An 18,692-nucleotide genomic window follows, 5' to 3' on the forward strand; every position below is an offset into this window, starting at 1 on the left:
GCTAAAACAGTATCAGAATTGAGGTGAAAAGCTTAATTTTAGGCTTTTGAGAGCCTGGCTTCCTTTTTTCTTCAAAGTCTGAGATCAAATTCTTTCTCATTATCTTTTTTTAATTGTTGCTAATAAAACTCTTTACTATCAATTATTAGGATGTAACAATATATTTGCAATATAGATTACTGAAACCAGTTTAACATAAGTCTCTCTTTGTACTGATTTTGTATTGTAAGATATTTTCAATCCATAGGTTACATGCAAAGATTTTAAATTTAGTTCAGATTTGATGGTCATGACAATGTCCAGTTGGGAACCTTAGACTTAAACAAAATAACCATTCCATCAGGGAAGAATTTACTGACAAGTGTGCTATGTCATAGCCAAGCACAATATATAGAGATTCAACCCAACTATAACAGTTAGACATAGGGACGTGAACATTTTTTTTCTATCAAGGGTCAGAGAAGGGGAAAAAAGCCCATTGAAGGTTACGTAAGTTAAAAATAGTTAAGTTAAAACATGGATTTTATTTTCTTTTTTTAAAAGATTTTATTTATTTATTTGGCAGACAGAGATCACAAGTAGGCAGAGAGGCAGGCAGAGAGGGAAAGAGGAGGAAGCAGGCTCGCCGCTGAGCAGGGAGCCTGATGCGGGGCTCGATCCCAGGACCCTGAGACCATGACCTGAGCTGCAGGCAGAGGCTTTAACCCATTGAACCACCCAGGGACCCCAAAACAGGGATTTTAAACAAATAACCATCTCTGAAAGTTTTTAACTTAGAGCAGGGAACAGGAAATTCTATTCAGGAAGTAATAATCTATACTAGATATCCTTTTGTTTTGTAATTAGGTCACATAAGGAGTAAGGACTGAAAGAGAGAGAAAAAGAAAGATGGGAAGAAAGAAAAGTGAAGAGAGAAAGGGTAGAATTAGGAGGTGAAGGTAGGGAAGGCTGGAGAAGGAAAGGAGAGAAAAATGAGAGGCCCTCCAGGGATGAAGATTTTCCACGGGCCCATGTAAACCCCCATCCCTGTTCTCAACAGCCCTTGACATGTCCTTGGGAAAAGATTACCCTTTCCCCCTTCCCTTTCCCCATCTCCTGTTTAAGTTCTCACTTTTCACATCCCTTTAAGGGGATGGGGCCCTGCTCACCAGCTATTATTCTGGGCACAGTTCCCTCTCTTGCTCTTCCCAGCCCCACTCCACTGGTCTCCCTGTTCCCCTTTGCTGCTGGGCAGCCCTCCTGGTCTATACAGCCCCTAGTGTTCCCACCAGCCTGCATTCCTACCTCTGCCACCACTTGCTTTCCCACTCAAACAACTGCAGCCAGAACTTGCCCCTGGAAATGCTCCTGGATTCCGCTTTTCTCTCTCAGAAGAGTGAACTGGGAATTCCTCTCTCATTTCTAATTTAAGGCAATAAAACCCCAGATGGCTAGAGTCTTTCCCAGAGCCTCCTTTTCCCTCCTCTCTCTCTCCTTCTTCTTTGGTTCCTTTTCTGCTTGCTTTCCTGCCTCCCTCTTCTCAACTTGCAATGGGGGGGAAAAAAAAGATTAAGAAGTGCCATAATTTTGCTAGAAGATGATCATGTTTTTCACTCTTCTTCCCTCCAGTGAAGTTACCACTAAGTATCCAAAAATGGAAGAAATGTGAAGGAAGGGAGAAAAGGAGAAAAAAGAAAATAATTCTGCTTCAGTACAGGCAGGACCTGTATTAGATGCTCTGTGACCACCCAGAAATAAAACAATAAAATTAAAAGAGTTGAAAGGCAATGGAATCCCAGCCAACTGTTTTTTCTCTGCCTCACGAACTTATTTTTTCCCCATTAACTGCAACAATACATTAACGCTGTCAGTGGCCAAGTTTAAGAATTTATAAATGGTAGATGCTGTTCCTTGCTTAACAATGGCTCTGAGTGCTTGATGGAGCCACGGGCAGGCACGTTCAGGGCTCCACAAGCCTCACTGTGATGAGATGTTCAAAGCAACAATTCCTGTAGTAGGCAGACTTCTAAGACGGCTCCTGAAGATTCCTGCTTCCTAGAGTTTGTGCCTTTGTGTAATCACCCCCTTTCCTTTGAGTGGGGGTTGAGTCACCTGCTGACTCATTTCTAGTGAATAGAAGAATAACGGTAAATGTGAGGGGATGTCACCTCCAAGATTAGGTTACAGAAGATTGTGACTTCCATCTCGCTAGCATGCTCCTGATTTCATTCTCACTTGCACACTCTGATGAACTAGTTGCCGCGTTGTCAGCTGCTTGATTGAGAAGTTCATATGGCAAGGAATTAGGGGCAGATTCTGGCCAATAACCAGCAAGGAACTGAAGCTCCCAGTCCAACATCTCACGAGGAATGAAAGCTTGCCAACAACCATTGAGTAAGCTTGGAAGCAGATCCTGTCCCAGTTAAGTCTTGAGATGGCTAATGCCTCAGCCAACACTTTGATTGTGGTCTTGGGAGGGAGCCTGAGCTGGAGACCTATGTAAGCCAGGCTTGGATTCTTGACCGATAGAAACTGTGAGATAGTAAGTGTGTGCTGTTTAAAGCTGCTAAGTTTTGGGGTAATTTGTTATACAATTGTAGATACCTACTACGCTGTCTTGTAAGTTAACTTCTTTTTTAAAGCTGGGTTCCTTTGGTATCTCAGTACATCTGGGTGAGTTTCATGATTTGCTTACCATAAGCCATATTTTTGTACCTAGAAAATAATATTTTAATAAGATTCCTTTGGACTATGGGAAAGAAAAAGCTGTGTTTTCCCTAAGCTCTGGAACATACTCTTTTGTTCTCTACCCCTCCTTCCTAGACCAACTTAGTCCTCTCTTCTCAAAACTTTCTCAAACTCACAGAACACCCTAATCTGACCCATATCATTTAGCTGTTGAATGTTGTACATTTTCTCTGTGTTATTAGTAATCTGTTAGGCATATCTGTTCTTTTATGATGTAGTGGCTATGACTTCATTTAGTTCCCTGGGCAAGTGGGTAATCATGTATTACTTGATTATTAGCCTTGGAAAAAATCAAATGGTGTATCTGGACTCATTATTGAGTTCACGTTCATCTGCATACTTTTGTCTGGTTATTACTTCCTAGTAAGTTGATGATAAGTAGCAAAACAAGCCAAAATATCCCATCCCTGGAATTCTCATGAAACTAATGCTTATTTCCGACCTCAACTTATCACAAGAAGTCTCTGTTACAAATATGAAGCATATGAAATATAATACAAGCTGTTTCTTGGACAATAGCAATGAGTAGCTAGTATTTATGTTCTGTTTGCCAAACATTGTTTTAAGTGTTTTTCTTATAAGAACACAGGTTTCTGAGAGTCAGATTAAAAATTTCATGAATAATTAGAGTAAGGTTTAGATAGTTTTTAAACCTACCGAACTGAAATGTAAGACTCAAAGTCACATTAGGGATTGAGTTACATCTAGCAATCTTTACAAAGTGATTTAAAAATATGATCTCCATTAAGCTTTCTCTAGTGTCATCTTTTAGCCTTGGAGGGAGCTAAGGTGGGTGCCTGATGGATGGTGGTCGAGGACTGGGAGGTAGAGGTGGTGCAGGTGGTGAGATGAAGGAGAAAGAGGCAGTGGGGTGTTGCTGGGGGTGGTGGCAGCCACAGTCGTGGTGGTATTTCTCTTAATTCTTTCCAAGGTTAATAGCCCAGGAACTCATGATTACTTACTATCTGTGCTAGGACCCAAGTGAAGTCACTACTATACCATATGGGAAAACAGTCCTGCTTGATAGAGGTGCAATAAGAGAAAAAAATGCATTAATATAAACCACCAACAGCTAAATTGTGCTGGTCTTGTTAGGATGTTCTAGAAGTCTGGGAAAGTTTTTGAGGAAAAATAGGACTGATCTGGTCTGAGAAGGGTGGGTAGAGAAGAAATAATGAAGGTGTTTCAGTGCTGGGAAATACAGATACCTTTCCCCAGCTAGTTCAAAAGAATATTTTTTTGAGACTTGAAGGAGGTCCTCTAAGAGGAAGTGAGATGCAATTCTCTCTTGAGTAGCAGTCCGCTCAGCTTGACAATGTGTCTGGTAAGAGAGAGGGAGGAGGCAGACACAGCAATGCTGCTATCTTTTCCTTCTCTCAGGCCAGGCTGTGCCAGAGGTAGGGAGGATGGGGCTTGGGAAGGACATACGTGGCCCCAGGCCTCTGAGCACACAAGTGGTGCTGAGGAAGGGCAAGTAGCTGCACTGAAGTAGTTCTTAGAGAAACAGGGATATTTCTCTCTTGTGTCTCCTAGATTAGTGAGGACCCACTACGCTACCAGGTCCGTTTGTTGGCTTGCAGTCTTGGCAGTTCCCTGGGTAAAATCTGAAACCAGTCACTGAATACAGAGGGCAAGGAGACCTAAGAAAGAGGCAGACGGCCCCAGATTGGTAGGTGGCAGGTATAACAAGCAAGGGAACTTACTTATGAAGATTGTCTTGGGTGACTACAAGGTAAGTAGATCTCTGTGCCCGTCCACCAGAATCTTAACAGTTTATACAAAAGCCTTAATGGGGTTCAGTCACGTATCCAGTCCAGATGGTCTCAACAACACATTACTCTCTCAAGGCTACGTCCTTGCAACAGCTGCTAGCATGGGAACAGTAGGCAAAATGCGCATTCCAAGGACCTCTCTATAACCTCCTCCAATGCCACTTTACTGGAAAAACAGCAAAGTTCTGTAACAAATGAATCCTTAAAATTCAGTGACTCAGTATGGTAAAAGTTTCTCACTCACCTAACAATTCCACATGGTTGTTTCTGGTCGTCAGGCAGCATTCCTCAACTTGGCAATCTGAAGACCCAGGTGCCCTTCCATCTTGAACTGCCATTCCTAGGACCATGAAAGTCTCTACCTCCACCTGGAAGAAGGGGAAAGAGAGGAGGGTAGAAGCATCAGCTTCTTGATTTCCTCAGCCTAGAAGTGGCACACGTTGCTTCTGTTCATTCTACAGCAACTAGATAATTGACCTCAGCTAGAGGCAGAAGAGGTTGGGGAAATGCAGTGGTGTGTGTGTGTGTGTGTGTGTATGTGTGTGTGTGTATGTTGTGCGTGTGTTAGCAGCCCCTTTCCAGTGACAACTCTACATTATTGATAGGGGAGTGGAACAGATGGCTGTCTTTTCCATACCCACATACAGGTAAAAAATTGAGGTGCAGAAATGTTAAAAGAGCAAGAGAATAGGATTTATCAATGGCAGAGTTAGGAATGAAACTCAGCCTCTTTTCTTAGAAAACACTGGATGGAACCTCCTCAGTTAAAAAAAAAAAAGTTGTAAAAGAGAGAACAAGGATCTAGACAGCATGGGCATCCCCTCCCCAGGCTCCTAATTTCTATGGTTTGTCTCCTTAGGCTTTGCAAGTAACTTTTTACGTATTTAAACATGCTGCCTGCTGGTTGCCTGTGAGGAAGACTGATTTCCTGAAAGCAGTGGATTTCAAAATTTTAGTGAGCATCTTCAGAATCACCTGGAATGTGTGCAAAACATAGAGGACCCCAGGCCTTATCTCAGTGAGTCTGATTCAAACAGCTCTGGATCCGGCCCAGGAATCTGTGCTTCTGTGTGGCTCCCTGGTGAGTCTGAGGCAGGTGGCCTCAGGACCACATGTGGAGAGACATTGCCTTGATCCATGTAAGTGTCGTGCAGTTTTCCTAAAGGCGGCTGTTGCAGATGTTGTCACCTGCTATCTTTTCTCAGACTTCTCGATTACACACTGCCTGCCTACTAACTGCCAGCACCTGCATTTCTTTGCCAGAGGGCTTTACCTGGCCTCTGGAGGCTGGCTGCCGCCCAGTTGGCTGAAATTGCCTGAAATTCACACCATCTGTGAGCAGTTCTTACTAACAACTGATAGGGTGGGTATATAGCTCCCTCACCCCTGGCAACTCTGGTGTGTGATCTACCCTGGCTTCCAGGGTTCTCCACTGGTATTAAGCTCTATGGGCCCACAGTGGCAAGTGGCTTGATAATGTACCCTTTACTGGCTCACTTCCCCACCTGACTACTGGGACTTCCCTCACCCTTTTGATAAATTACTTGCCCCTGGATCCTTGTCTCAGCTTGTGCTCCTGGGGGAACCCCAGTGAAGCCAGTTAAGGATTCATATGCATGGTGCCGTACTTATCCTTTCAGGAAATCCCTCCCATGGCTCCTACACACAGGTGTGAGCTGTGAGGCTGAGGGGCGCATCATTTTCACGAACCTCATTGGCCCAGTCAGTCCCACATGTCTGATCTTGCTTCCAGGAGCCAGTGTTTTAATAAACTGAGCAAAACCAACAGGATATACACCACTTGCAGATGGTTTAGCAAGAAAAATATTGTCTTAGTTTCCAAAAGAAACAAATCCCATTCCCACTTTTCCCTGTCAGTTTTGCTCCATGTGGGAGCTTCACGCTGTCAATATTCCTCCTGGGTGAGTAGCCTGCAAAGGTTCCGAGTCTTAACGATTACCCCAAAGCAGGAATTGTGGCATAAATCTCCATGTGTGGAATACATATCACAGCTTGAGTTAAATGGACCCCAAACATATGGCATTGTTTTTTGCATTTTCTAACACATGGGCAGTTTCTCACATTTTAAATCAACTGAAAATGAGAAGATTATAGGCAAATCTTCCTGGAGGATTAACAACCAGGAAATATATTTGGTTTGCATAAATATTTGGGGTGGGATAGCTGATGGGGTTTGACACCTTCTGAAGATACATTTCAGACGGCAGTGTGATAGTCCAAGGAGAGACCAGGTGGATGACTCTGGAATTACCTGCTGTCTGGACTGCCTGGGCTTTAGACACTCTCCTCCGACACAGGCTGCAGCAGAGGGCAAGCAGAGGCATGGGGTTGCAGCTTGATGAATAGGGGTTGGATAGTCTAGTGCCTCTTTAAGTGAGTATAACTGACAGGGACCAATGACTCGTGGAGATGGTCTCTCTTCCTGTGCCCTGATGTTGCCATCCGTCTGGGTGGATTATAAACTGTGTATGAGTTTATGTCCCTTGTTCTGGGGCTCCAGATAAACTCACTGAAAACACTCCAGAATACATATAATGGATCTATTCCCTATAGACTGGATTCCATGTGGGACTGGGATGATGGTCCCATTCTGAGTATCAACAATTAAAGATGATGCAAAACCACACAAGAGAATTAAACTTTCCCCAGGGAAGATCAATTCTGCTCATCTCTCAGAGGGCTGCACCAAAAGAGGCAGCAATGTGCCTGTAGGACACCAGTTCTCCGCAGGTGATGATCAATAGCGAAAGGAGAAAAGCAGGCTCATTAGGCACTTCTCCCCTGAGCAGCTCACTTAGCCTTGTCAGGCCTCCAAAGGCCACGACCAGCTATGCTGTCCTCATTTCTGAAATGGGCCCACCAGAATGCCAGGGTGCTGCCCTCCCTGCTTGTCCTGGAGCAACCATCTACTTACTGGGCCCACAGCTTGCCTCTAGCAGACCCTGGAGACCATCGTGTGGTCAGCAACCCCGTGGGTTCAGAATATTTTCAGACTTCCTATGCCTGCCCCCTCCTTCATGTCTCCAGTCTGCAAATGTATTAATGCATACATAGTAAAGAGTTTAGTAAGAGACTCACACAGCCCGCTGTGACCTGTGATAACTGCTAAGACCTACATCACTGGTCTGCAGTTTGGAGTGGGTGGTGGGCTGTCTGCTACAGAAATCAGGCTGCTGAGTGAGATATCACACTTCTGAGAGAGAAGAAGGGAGCCCTGCCAGTTGGTAAGTCTCCCAAACTTCCTGCAGACACGTCACTGATGAGTCCACCCAACCCCTAATCTAATCTCTGTATCAGGAGTTCTTCTAGCACCTTCTCTGCTCCAGGCTGGGCTGCCTGCTGGTCACTGCCTTCAAGGCTGTGCTACACATTCATTGTGGATTGAGGCTCCCGTTAGAGGACAAGGGACGCAGCCTATTTTATTTCTCCAAAGCCTCCTTCTTCCCTCCAGGTGGCTGCGATCACAAAATGATCCCACAATCAAGCCCCCTCCTGTGAAGATGGGAAAGGTTAAAGGAATGGGAATGGGAAGAGAAGGGAGTGAAAGGGGAAGAGGTCTCCCGAGCTGGAAACCTGTAGATTCTTCTAAGGGACAAAGAGGTGGTTTTACAAAACAGCTGTCTCCTCCGTGGAAACGTCACACACCGATGCCAGTTTTGGGAAAAGCAACAACCCCCTGGAGAAGTGTGTGCGGGGTTTGGAAGCCAGGCAGCTCTGCTTTCTGGCTCTAGCACTTTGCAGCTGTGTCTCTAAGCCTCGGCTCCCTTCTTCATCCCTGTTAATTTATTACTTCCATCCCCTCGCAGAGCTGGTGTGAGAATTAAAGAAGCCTGGACAGGATAAGGAACACAGGATCATGCAAGAGACCTGTCCGCGTAGGAAGTTGAAATTCCCTGCGGAGATGCCGAATGGAGGAGGAGGAGCTGCCTCGCGCGGGGGTCTGTCCGCCCGGTCTCCGTCCTCGCTATCTCCCACCGCCCATCGCCCTGTCCCGCGGCGTTCCCACGTCGCCCGCTGGGCGGCGAGGAGTGGCGGCCGCCGGCTCTCGCGCTCCCCGGCACCGCCGGCGGCCGGGGGCGTGGGCTGCAGTGGCGCGCGGCTACCTCTAGATGGAACTTTCTCACCAACACAAGGCGGCGCCGGCCGCCGCTCCCCCGGCGCGGGGCGGCCCGGGGCTCCCTCTCGCGCGCGCGCCGGCAGGTGCGCGGTGCCCGGGCGATAAGTGCGGGGAGGGCCGCTGGACCGCGCACGCAGAGCCCGCGGGTTTCCCACGGCTGGAGGCGAAGGGAATCCCGAGGTTCCCCCTCAGACGCCGAGGAGCCGCGCGGCGCGGGTCCTCAGGAGTTTCCCGCCCCGCATCGGCGGCTGCTAGAATCGGCTCCCTACCACGACGGTCCCCGTGACCGCCCGCGCCCCCTCCTGCGCAGTGCCCGCAGCGGGACCGTCCTATGTCCATGCTCGAGCTCCGGGGGCTCGGTAGAAGGCGCCCCCCAAGACCCTCGGGAGCGAGGGTGGGGGAGACAATCGCCGGAGCCGCGAGCAGGACAAATGGCCGAACAGCGGCGCCGCGTGAGGTAAACTTTGCAGGGGAACCGCGCGGCTGGCGGGCTTTACTTTGCGCACCCGCGAAGAGAAAGCGTGCGGCGACACTTGCCCTCGACCATGTATTCTTCACGGTGACCCTCTCCGGAGCTGTGCTCCTGAAGGAGGAGCCCAGGCTCGCGGTCCCGACTGCCGGCTCCGCGTGGCCGTCGTGCGGCGCCTTCCCGCGCGGGTTCGGGCTCGCGGCGCAGTCGGAGCTGCTCAGCTCCCTCACAGCCATATTCTTCCTTCCCTCCGCTCGCACTTCTCCCTACCTCCCCGCCGCTCCCCACCCCCCACCGAGTCTTTGGGCCCTCCCTTTTCTGTTGGGGGCGGGGCGGGTGCGGGGAGGGGGTGCCTTTTTTTTTTTTTTTTTTTTTTTAAATCAGAACTATTGGCATTTCTGGTCCCGGCGTCGCTGCGGGCTCAAGTGATGTAGCGCGGAGGGGAATCCGTCAGCCGAGCGTCCCTCTCTCCGCCCGCGCCAGGTTGGCTCAGTGGCACCGAAATCCAGGGGCTCCCGCCCCTCGGGGTTCCTCCTCCTGCTTCCCGAGGAGACTGGTTGGCGCGAAGCGATTGGCGATCCCGGACGCGATCCCGGCCTTGGCTCCCCGCGCCGCGCCGGGTGAATGGCCGCGGGCGGAGGATCGGGAGGCGCCGGGCGCAGACCAATCGCGGCCGCCGGTGGGAGTATTTGTTATTCACATGGAAGACACTTGGCGCCGGCCGGGCCAGCTCAGCCCCCTCAGCCCAGAGACCAGCCACAAGTGCGGCCGCGGTGCGTGCCTCGCGCGGCGGCGGCGGCGCCGCTGACATGGAGCTGCGGGCCCCCCGCGGGCTTCCTCACCGCGCCCTCTGCGGGGAGCAGGGTAAGACGCGCCGAGCAGCCGAAAGAGGAAAAGAAGAGCAAGTGCCGAACCACGGGGAAAAACGCCCCCCGTTCCCCGAATTTCCCCCCAAAGGTTGTGCTTGCGGAAAAAGGAGAATTCCCCCTATTTTATTCTCCTTTCCGTTTTCTTCTTTAAAACCGTTCAGGACAGCCAGGTGCACCGTTTCTTCTCCGATCACTTTTGCGATTTGTTGATTCCTGGGCACAAGTCAGTGGCCTTGCACACCCAGAGTTTGGGAGAGAACTGGCAGGCGGAGGTGACGGGAACGGGGGGCGAGGGAGAGTGGGCACCAGGGGGCGAGGGGCTGGCCGGGCATTGGAGCTTGATTGGGTATCTGTTGATTTTACGTTGCAAAGAACAAGGCAGCCACCCCTCTTGTCTTCCCATGATTACATTCCAGTGAAGAGGTTCAGGAAAGAGGAAGGCTTAGCGTGGAACTCCCAAGGCTTGGAGATGTGATCCCCCAAAAGTTTAGTCGGCGAATGAGAGACTGAAGGGTGTCGGGAAGGGGGGCAGGAGCGCCTAGGGTGCTCTGATGGGGCGTGCGGCGGCAGGATTTTAAAGCGCTCTCCCTTGGATTGCCTGCCCTGGGTGACCTCCTGGACCTGCCCTCGCGGAATCCGGACTTGCCCCGCCGAGATGACGAGGTACCTCCGTTCTGCAAATCTAACGGGAGGGATTTCCGAAGTTAGAGGCTTCCGGGATGAGTCGGGGTAACCCCCGCCTTCTTCAGAGCGGGGCTGGATGAATATCTAACCAGAATCTAGGGAAGACCGGAGTCGCGGGAGAAGCCTGCTGATTTGGGGGTTCTCGAGAACCCCTCCATCCCTGCACCTCTGCCCTGAGTTTGGTATTTTACGAGTTAGCCCGGCGGGGTTGGGATTTCCGTCCCCCTCCTCCCCACCTTTGTGGCTTTTGGGAAAACACTGGAGTTCCTGTCCTGTTGGGGGTAGGGGAGAGGAGGAATGGTCTCAGGGATTTTGAGTTTAAAGAGCAAAGGCAGATGCGCCCGACAGCTCCTCGGAAGCACCTGAGGCCAGAGTGGCTCCAGTTTCAGGCGGAGGGGCGCGGGCGTGGGCGCGCGGGGCAGCCAGGTGGGGCGGGGGTGCTCGGGGTCCCGCCGCGCTCAGAGGCTGGATCCCGGGGCGTGCGGGGGGACTAGGGCGGCGCTGGAATACCCCAGCGGCGCGGGAAAGGCAAGAAAAACCAGGTACTTCTAAGGCCCTGGGCTCTATGCAGAGCCGGGGTTCAACAGCCAAAGGAACCGTGAAGGAAAAGGAAGATGCAGCGGGGAAGAGGGGAGCGGGGGCGGGGTGAGTGGCTGCCGGCTGAGATAGAGGTAGAGAGAGACAGAGGTAGAGAACCCTGTGAGCCACGCGGATAGCGAGCCCATCTGTTCTGCCAAGCAGCTCAGAGATCCCTTGAGGTTCATACAGTTGGTGAAAATATGACCGAATCACCGAAAACCCAAAAACAAAACCCAAAGCAAACAAAAAACCTGTCTGTCTGACATCCTCCCTTGGTGCAAATGAAATGCAGAGGGGTGTGCAAGTCGCCCAACAGCGCAAGACGGCACCCCCACGCTTCCCTGAAGAATTGTTTTCCTTGTGCTCCAAATTGCAGGGCCTGGGGCCAGAGAGGGTCTGTGCTCCCAGGATGGTGAGGGTGAAAAATAGACCCACCCGCCAGCCGCAGTCACCCAAGCCCCTCAGTCCCCGAAGCTAGTCCTGCTGGGGAAGGGAATGCCCTATTTGCCATTTGAGGGTGATCCTTTCCTACAGAACTGACGACATGGGAGTCTCTCGAACACCCAGGGATAGGCTACCATCTCGGCTACTACCGCGATTGAGTACAAATCTTGCCAACTGACAGAACTGGAAAACAGGGCTGGTGGTGGAGATATTGACAAGAAATATAAAGAGTAGAAATGCATTCTGATAATAGCTTATATTTGCTTGAAAGAAAAAAAAAAACAAGAAGGGAAAGAGCCACCAGCAGGTAGATCTTGGATAAACAGCTTATTGCACTTGACTGTAATTTCCATTTTCCGTTATGAAATTGTTTGTCAATAATTGCAAATGGCTACAGAAACCACTTTAGTTTACCTTGGTCACTTGCTTGTGAATAATGTCTTGAAAAATCTCTGTAGGAGACAGAATCAGCTGTGTGAAATTCATTGCTCAGTTCTTGAAAATATGTGGCTTGATAATTGTGAAGAGAAAAGCCTTATCCATTGGGGAAAATGAGTAAGGTTTTTAAATGCAATTTTCCCATTTTGGAGTCAACTACAGGTTGCATCATACCTGAGATAAAGACAGCCTTCTTGCTTTTAAATCCCGGATATGGAGAGCAATAGCTCAGGAGAGGCTCTCCAGGAGAGGATTTACCCAGAATAAAGAAAAAGATGCTGAGAACACAGCTCTATATGGTTATTTAGGCTCAGTTTGTTCTATTTGGTTTGTGCTGGCTAGTTCTGTCCTACCTAATTTGCTCTCTTTGCAAATTATGAATATTTGCATAATTCTAAAAAACATCTAAACACAGGGGCGCCTGGGTGGCTCAGTGGGTTAAAGCCTCTGCCTTCGGCTCAGGTCATGATCTCAGGGTCCTGGGATCGATCCCCGCATCAGGCTCTCTGCTCAGTGGGGAGCCTACTTCCTCCTCTCTCTCTGCCTGCCTCTCTGCCTACTTGTGATCTATCAAATAAATAAATAAAATATTTTAAAAAACCCCCCATCTAAACACAAAAGGAATAGATAAAAGGAAGAGTTGAGTTTCTGTAAGTGTGACAAAGTTAGAGGTCTGGAGAGATGTGCTCTTTTCAAACTTAGCTGAGCAGGTTGGAGCTGCTAAGGGGCTGATTTAATTGGTGTTTATGCAGCAGACAACAGGCTGACATTCACGACAGCAACATTGTGTGCCAATCTTTGTGTAAGAGTGTTCCATTGTCTTCAGGCATGAGGCACAGTACACTGCACACACAGACGCCAGCTCATGGTAGCAATGATGTTTTTCGTTCTAAGTCTCTTTCCTACTGTCTTCCTCCTATGGTTAGAATGCCCCACACAAAGAGGACCTTGCCTTTACTCGGGAGAGTGGAGTTGTTCTGTTTCAGTGTCTTAAAAGGAAGATGCTGCACAGTTTTATGTTTTAATTGGATCCATAGCAAAGACCTGGCCACATCTCCTTGCCTGTAGAATAGGCTGGCTTTTGAAGGTTCAGGAAACTATTGCTGTTTTCTTGGTAGAACCTGATTGGACATCACACATGTGGTTTTCTTGCAAAGGACAGTTATTCCATCTTGTTCCAGGAGAGGATGTGAACAGGCTCAGTCAGCTGAATCACATTGTTTTTATCACAAGAATGGGTTTTCTGTATGCTAGGAGTTTAGATTTGATTTCTATTTTCTTTCCTTTCATCTGTCCCTCAGTCCCTCCTCCCCTCCTTCCTACCTCTCTCTCTTTTTATCTTCCTTCCTTCTATCTCTTTCCCTCCCCACTCCCTCCCTCATTCCCTTCTTGGCTCAGAAAGATGTTTTCTTTGCTTTGCTTTTCATTTCTACTTGGTGCTTTGACAAGTTGTGATGAACTCATTCACTGACTAAGGACCTTGAGCATGATGTATTATACTAGGACCTGCCTTCTGAGTGGTAGGCATTGCTGTTGGAATGATTAGAAGGACACGGCTGAGAGGCTACTGATTCATGATAACTCCTGGCTTTAACTTGCTACATTATTAGTTTTAACCACTATTAGAGACATTTCTTTGGTAAAGAAATTATGGATCTTTTGGAAATTGTCTTATAAATGCAGATGTTCCAGGTGGGGGATGATGCTAATACATCTTTAAGTTTTGGTACTTGTCAATGAATTACCTCCGTCCCTAGGGAGGGCCAAGATAATGGGAGAATCAGGTCTTAAGAGTGTGACTTATAGGACACATCAAGCACTGAGGGAGGGAAGAGATACAGGTCTGGGGGAGGAAGGTGCAGGTGAGCACAAGTGGGAAGATACAGGAGAGCCCAAGAAAAACATGGGGGAGATTATTGAGCTTGTGTGTTGCCAATTTTATACTTTTCCAGGCAAGATTATGTCTAAAGATAGAAATTTATTGGCTATTTGTTGGCTAACTTTTCCAATGGTAATAACCCTTTGTGGTAGAAGCTCTGTGTTATATATATATTTTTAAAGATTTTATTTAAATAAATAAATATTTGACAGAGAGAACAAATAAATATTTGACAGAGAGAGATCACAAGTAGGCAGAGAGGCAGGCAGAGAGAGAGGAGGAAGCAGGCTCCCCGCTGAGCAGAGAGCCCGATGCGGGACTCCATTCCAGGACCCCGAGATCATGACCCGAGCCGAAGGCAGCGGCTTAACCCACTGAGCCACCCAGGCACCCCGAAGCTCTGTATTATATATTGTATACAACTTAGGAAGGTTTCCCACTGTCCTCTTTTCATTACAGAAGAATCTTGTCACCACTTCCTTCAGAATAGCTGTTTAGATGCTCCAAGTGTCCACGTCAGATGCTGCACTTGCGCTGACTTCCTCTGGGGTCCTTCTTTCCAATTTTCCTCCAGTCTCCTTTGATTCCTTAGACACAGGATTTGTGAGGGTCTGGCCGGCTTTGAGTGTGATGGTAAAGTGGTTTTTTCAAGTCTTCTAAGCACAAAACACTAGTAAAATCTTTGAATTCCAGGACTAATTGTTAAACTAAGGGATAATTGTTAAATTAATGTATCCCTGTACATTCTTAAGCACTTGGCAATTTATAGAATACTTTTACATACATTATTATATCATTTGACTTCACAGTTTTGGGAGGTGACAGAAACCATTCCTCAGTTTAGAAACAGAGAAACTAGTTCCAGGTGAAGTGACTTCCCAACGCCACATAGCAAATACTGGGTGGTCGGGGGAGGAGTGAGATTAGAATCAGGGACTTCTTGAACCCCAGGATACCACACTCATGTGCACATTGTCTGTCACGGTCTCCTGAAACTAAGGGGCGTGGAGTGAGGGAAAGAACATAGCAGTAGTCCTGCATTTGAGTTCTGGCCCAAGATTTTGGACACATTCATATGATCTTTCTGTTTTTAGTTTCCTCATCTCCCAAATGGGGGCTGTGATACCAATCTTACAGGTATGTTTTGTGAAGGAAATGAGATCATGTGTGTGTGAGGCTCTAGGTACAGTATGGGCATTCAGTAAATGTTGGTTTCACTCACTTTCCCTCTTCTTATATGATACATACATACTGTAAGAATGGCTTCTCATTACTTTAACTGTGGTCTTTTTATGCAATAGCTATGTTATTGGGAAAAAAAGCTGCACAAATTGAATTCTACTAAATCAGATTGCATTTTAAATGCATGGGGGATTTAGCTATTTAAAGGAAACCTGTGGTGAATTCTTTTGTAATGCAAATAATCACCGTCTAATTTATCTGTTTAGTAAGTTGAGCTTCTCATGTATCAGATTTTCTTAATATGGGGTTTGCTTGTACAGAAGAGTTTTCACAACCCTCTCTCACTGATGGGAAAAAGTCACTCAGCTTGCAAACAGAGTCAGTTATTGTGTTGAGCTGGCAAAGCCTTGCTCTGGTGTTTGAGCATAATCTCATTCCCTTATTATTAAATAATAGAATCTCAGAATGGGAAGCTGGAAGATACCTTAGAGATCATATGGTCCATCTCCCTCATTTCACAGATGAGGAAATGGAAGCACACAGAGGTGAAGTGGCATGTTCAGGTCACCAGCTAGTGACCGTCAAACAAAGATCCAATTCCAGAGTTGTCAGGGGAGGGCTCTGTCTGGAGCCCATCCTCACTCTGGGACACACCCTCCCCCGAGGTTTCAGGGCCATGCACACATCTTATAGCACAGGAGATCATAGACAAATGTGATCCGTTTCCCAAACAACCGAAAAGAGCTGCAAATATGGGCAGTTTCAGGTGAAACTGCTAGATTTGCAATTTTGAGTTGATGACAATATTCAGCTTAACCTTTTTGTTAAAGAGCTGAATGGAAGCCAGCCTAGGGATGCTGTTTGGCCTTTTTATGAAGGAAAAAAAAAAAATCACAGTTCTTGGCTAATTAGATTCCTCAGTGAGGATTTTACCATATCATGTCTTAAAAGCACTTGCCAAGTGTTGGAGGAAGACCTGCTAACAGACCTGAAGGGCCCTATGTGGGATGCTGGGTTTGTTCTCATTGACAGCAGGCTGGCCAGGAAACCTGGTTTGTAGCAGGAGTTTGGACAAACTCTATCTGTTATCCTCAGCCCTTCGAGGGATTTGGAAATTATCCTGCTCTAGAAAATGCCCCCAGATTGTCTTCTCCTAACTTCTCCATTATTTTTCTTCAAGAGCTATCCATTGAAGATCTACATATTTCTGAAAGATTTCATTGGAGGGGAAGGGCCTTCATACTCACATGTCAGCCAGTCTCTGTAGCACTGAGTGCTTTCTGAAGGACAGGATCCACCTTGGGGGCCTGGAGATTTTGACAGCGGTGCCATTTACTAGCTTAGGGCTTTGGGCCATACTCAACCTTTCTGAGCCTTCTTCTCTGATTTCTGTAAGAGCTAATGATGGGTGTATGAAAATTCATGAGCTACAGTGTTATACACTTGGGTCTTTGGTACAGAGAAAGTATGTAGAAAACAAAGAGAAACAGAATTCCGGGCCCTGGCCCTTGAGGAGCTGTCCTTACTGCTGGCCTTTCAGGAAAGAAGATCCCTCTTAGGAGGTCCCAGACTCATGTTCCAGCCAGAGGCCTCCTCCCTGGGCCAGCAGGGACTTTTGGTGAAGTGCCTAATGATGTATGATGTTATTGTACCTAACCCTGGCCAGGAGGGAGAGAACCTGTAGGGCTTCTAGGGTTAACGATTAGGCCTCCTCACAGGTTGTGAAGCCCTTGCTGTGGACTGAGAAATAGTGTAAGGCGTCTGCTCTCCTTGGAGGCTGATTTCAAGATTGCAGACCTCACACCTCCTTGAAGAAGTCCATTAGCAGGGCGAGGTTTGCACCCATTCCCAGAGAAAGGTCCATTTGAGAGAAAGACTATTTTATTCTAAGCCAAGCACAGGACACGAAGGAGAGCTATTTAGTTCGGTTATATGAAAAGGTCATTATTTCTTTAAAACTCATTGACTTTAAGAAGGATGAGTTTAGATTAAAGTTTACAAGAATTGCATAACAGTAAGATCAGGCAATGTAAGATTATACAATGAAACTGAAAACTGTGGTTTTCTACAAACTTTGAAATTTATTTGCCCTTAAGATTTATTTTATTTTTTTTTAAAGATTTTATTTATTTATTTGATATACAGAGATCACAAGTAGGCAGAGAGACAGGCAGAGAGAGAGGCAGAGAGAGAGGCAGAAGGCTCCCTGTTGAGCGGAGAGCCCGATGTGGGGCTCAATCCCAGGATGCTGGGAGGATGACTTGAGCCTTAGACAGAGGCTTTAACCCACTGAGCCACCGTGGCGCCCCTTGTCCCTAAGATTTAAAAGGAAAACTAAACCTTTCAGTTGTTGAGAGTCTAATTTTTATGACGTCATATCAAATTTTGAAATAACTGCAATATTTCAGTATTTTATAAATGGTTCTGATTTAATTTAATGTTTGAAAAGATTTTATTTATTTATTTGTCAGAGAGAGAGAGCGAGCGTGTGAGTGAGTGCACAAGAGGGGGGCAGGCAGAGGGAGAAGCAGGTTCCCTACCAAGCAAGGAGTCCTGTGTGGGACTTGATCCCAGGAACTGGGGATCATGACCTGAGCCAAAGGCAGATGCTTAACCGACTGAGACACTAATGCGTCCCCTGATTTCAATTTTAAAGTGACAAAATTTAGTAAAAACCTCACCAACTGGGCAAATATAGAAAAAGATATTCTGTCTTGATGGAAAATGAGTTACAGACTAGATTAGCAATGACAGCTCTTGTTTAGTGAGTACGTAGCCTGGACCAGGTGCTGTGTTTCTGTGTGTGCTGCATGGCAGGTTCTGGGTTCTGTCATCCCTTCACCAAAAAGAAACCCAGGCGTTCGAGAAGTTATGCACTTAATTCTATGTTGCAGGGGAGGGAACTTAAGCAAAAATTCAAGTGAGCTGTCCAATCAATAATAACCAAAATGGAACATCTCATTTTCCATTTAAGTGCATTCACCCATCAAAGAAAATGATTCCTGCCTCGCTGTTGCTCATCACCAACCTTTCCTTAACTTAAAGCTCTAAACAGACTTTTGAGATGCTAAGGAAACTAAAACATTATTTCAAACACAAATACTTTTATAAGAAACTCAATTTTATTCCAGGACTATACAGCGAGTGGAACTAGGTTGATGCCACATAAGCAGGGAAAGATGATTTGTAATTAACAGATGGACTGTTTTTATGTTTGTATAATTGAAAACCATTTAGTCTTTTAAGTATGTAGGAGTGGCTTGGTGTAATGAAGAAAGGCTGGTCTTTGGAGAACAACAGGTGTCCTTCCCCTTCCCCCTTAAGCATTTCTCCTTCACATACCCCATTTATTCTGTGCTCTGTCAGAAAGGATATGCTAAGGGTCAGCCTAGCCATGTGGTCTTGGTCTCAAGCTCTAAATTAGTGGTCAGAATTAATGAGGTTTTACTGTCTTATAACTGGTCTTCCTTGTGAAACTGTAAAACATAATCCTACATCTCTTAATGGGTGG

The 18,692-nt window shown here is 47.1% G+C and overlaps 1 protein-coding gene across 6 annotated transcripts in view; it reads left to right on the forward strand.

The window, feature by feature from the left end:
- The first annotated feature begins 8,705 nt into the window (after window positions 1–8,705).
- GRM8 (glutamate metabotropic receptor 8) overlaps window positions 8,706–18,692 on the forward strand; it is a 732,641-nt gene continuing 722,654 nt past the window's right edge. For 4 of the 6 annotated variants that reach the window (XM_032305560.1, XM_032305556.1, XM_032305562.1 and 1 more), the window contains exon 1: window positions 9,517–9,970. The gene's annotated coding sequence lies outside the window, so the exon portion shown is untranslated. Of the gene's footprint in view, window positions 9,095–9,516; window positions 9,971–10,404; window positions 10,639–18,692 lie in introns of those variants that run through there. The other 2 variants (XM_032305558.1, XM_032305557.1) reach the window with 2 other exon arrangements.

Source organism: Mustela erminea, chromosome 11, assembly GCF_009829155.1.
Source record: "Mustela erminea isolate mMusErm1 chromosome 11, mMusErm1.Pri, whole genome shotgun sequence".
NCBI classification, from domain to species: domain Eukaryota; kingdom Metazoa; phylum Chordata; class Mammalia; order Carnivora; family Mustelidae; genus Mustela; species Mustela erminea.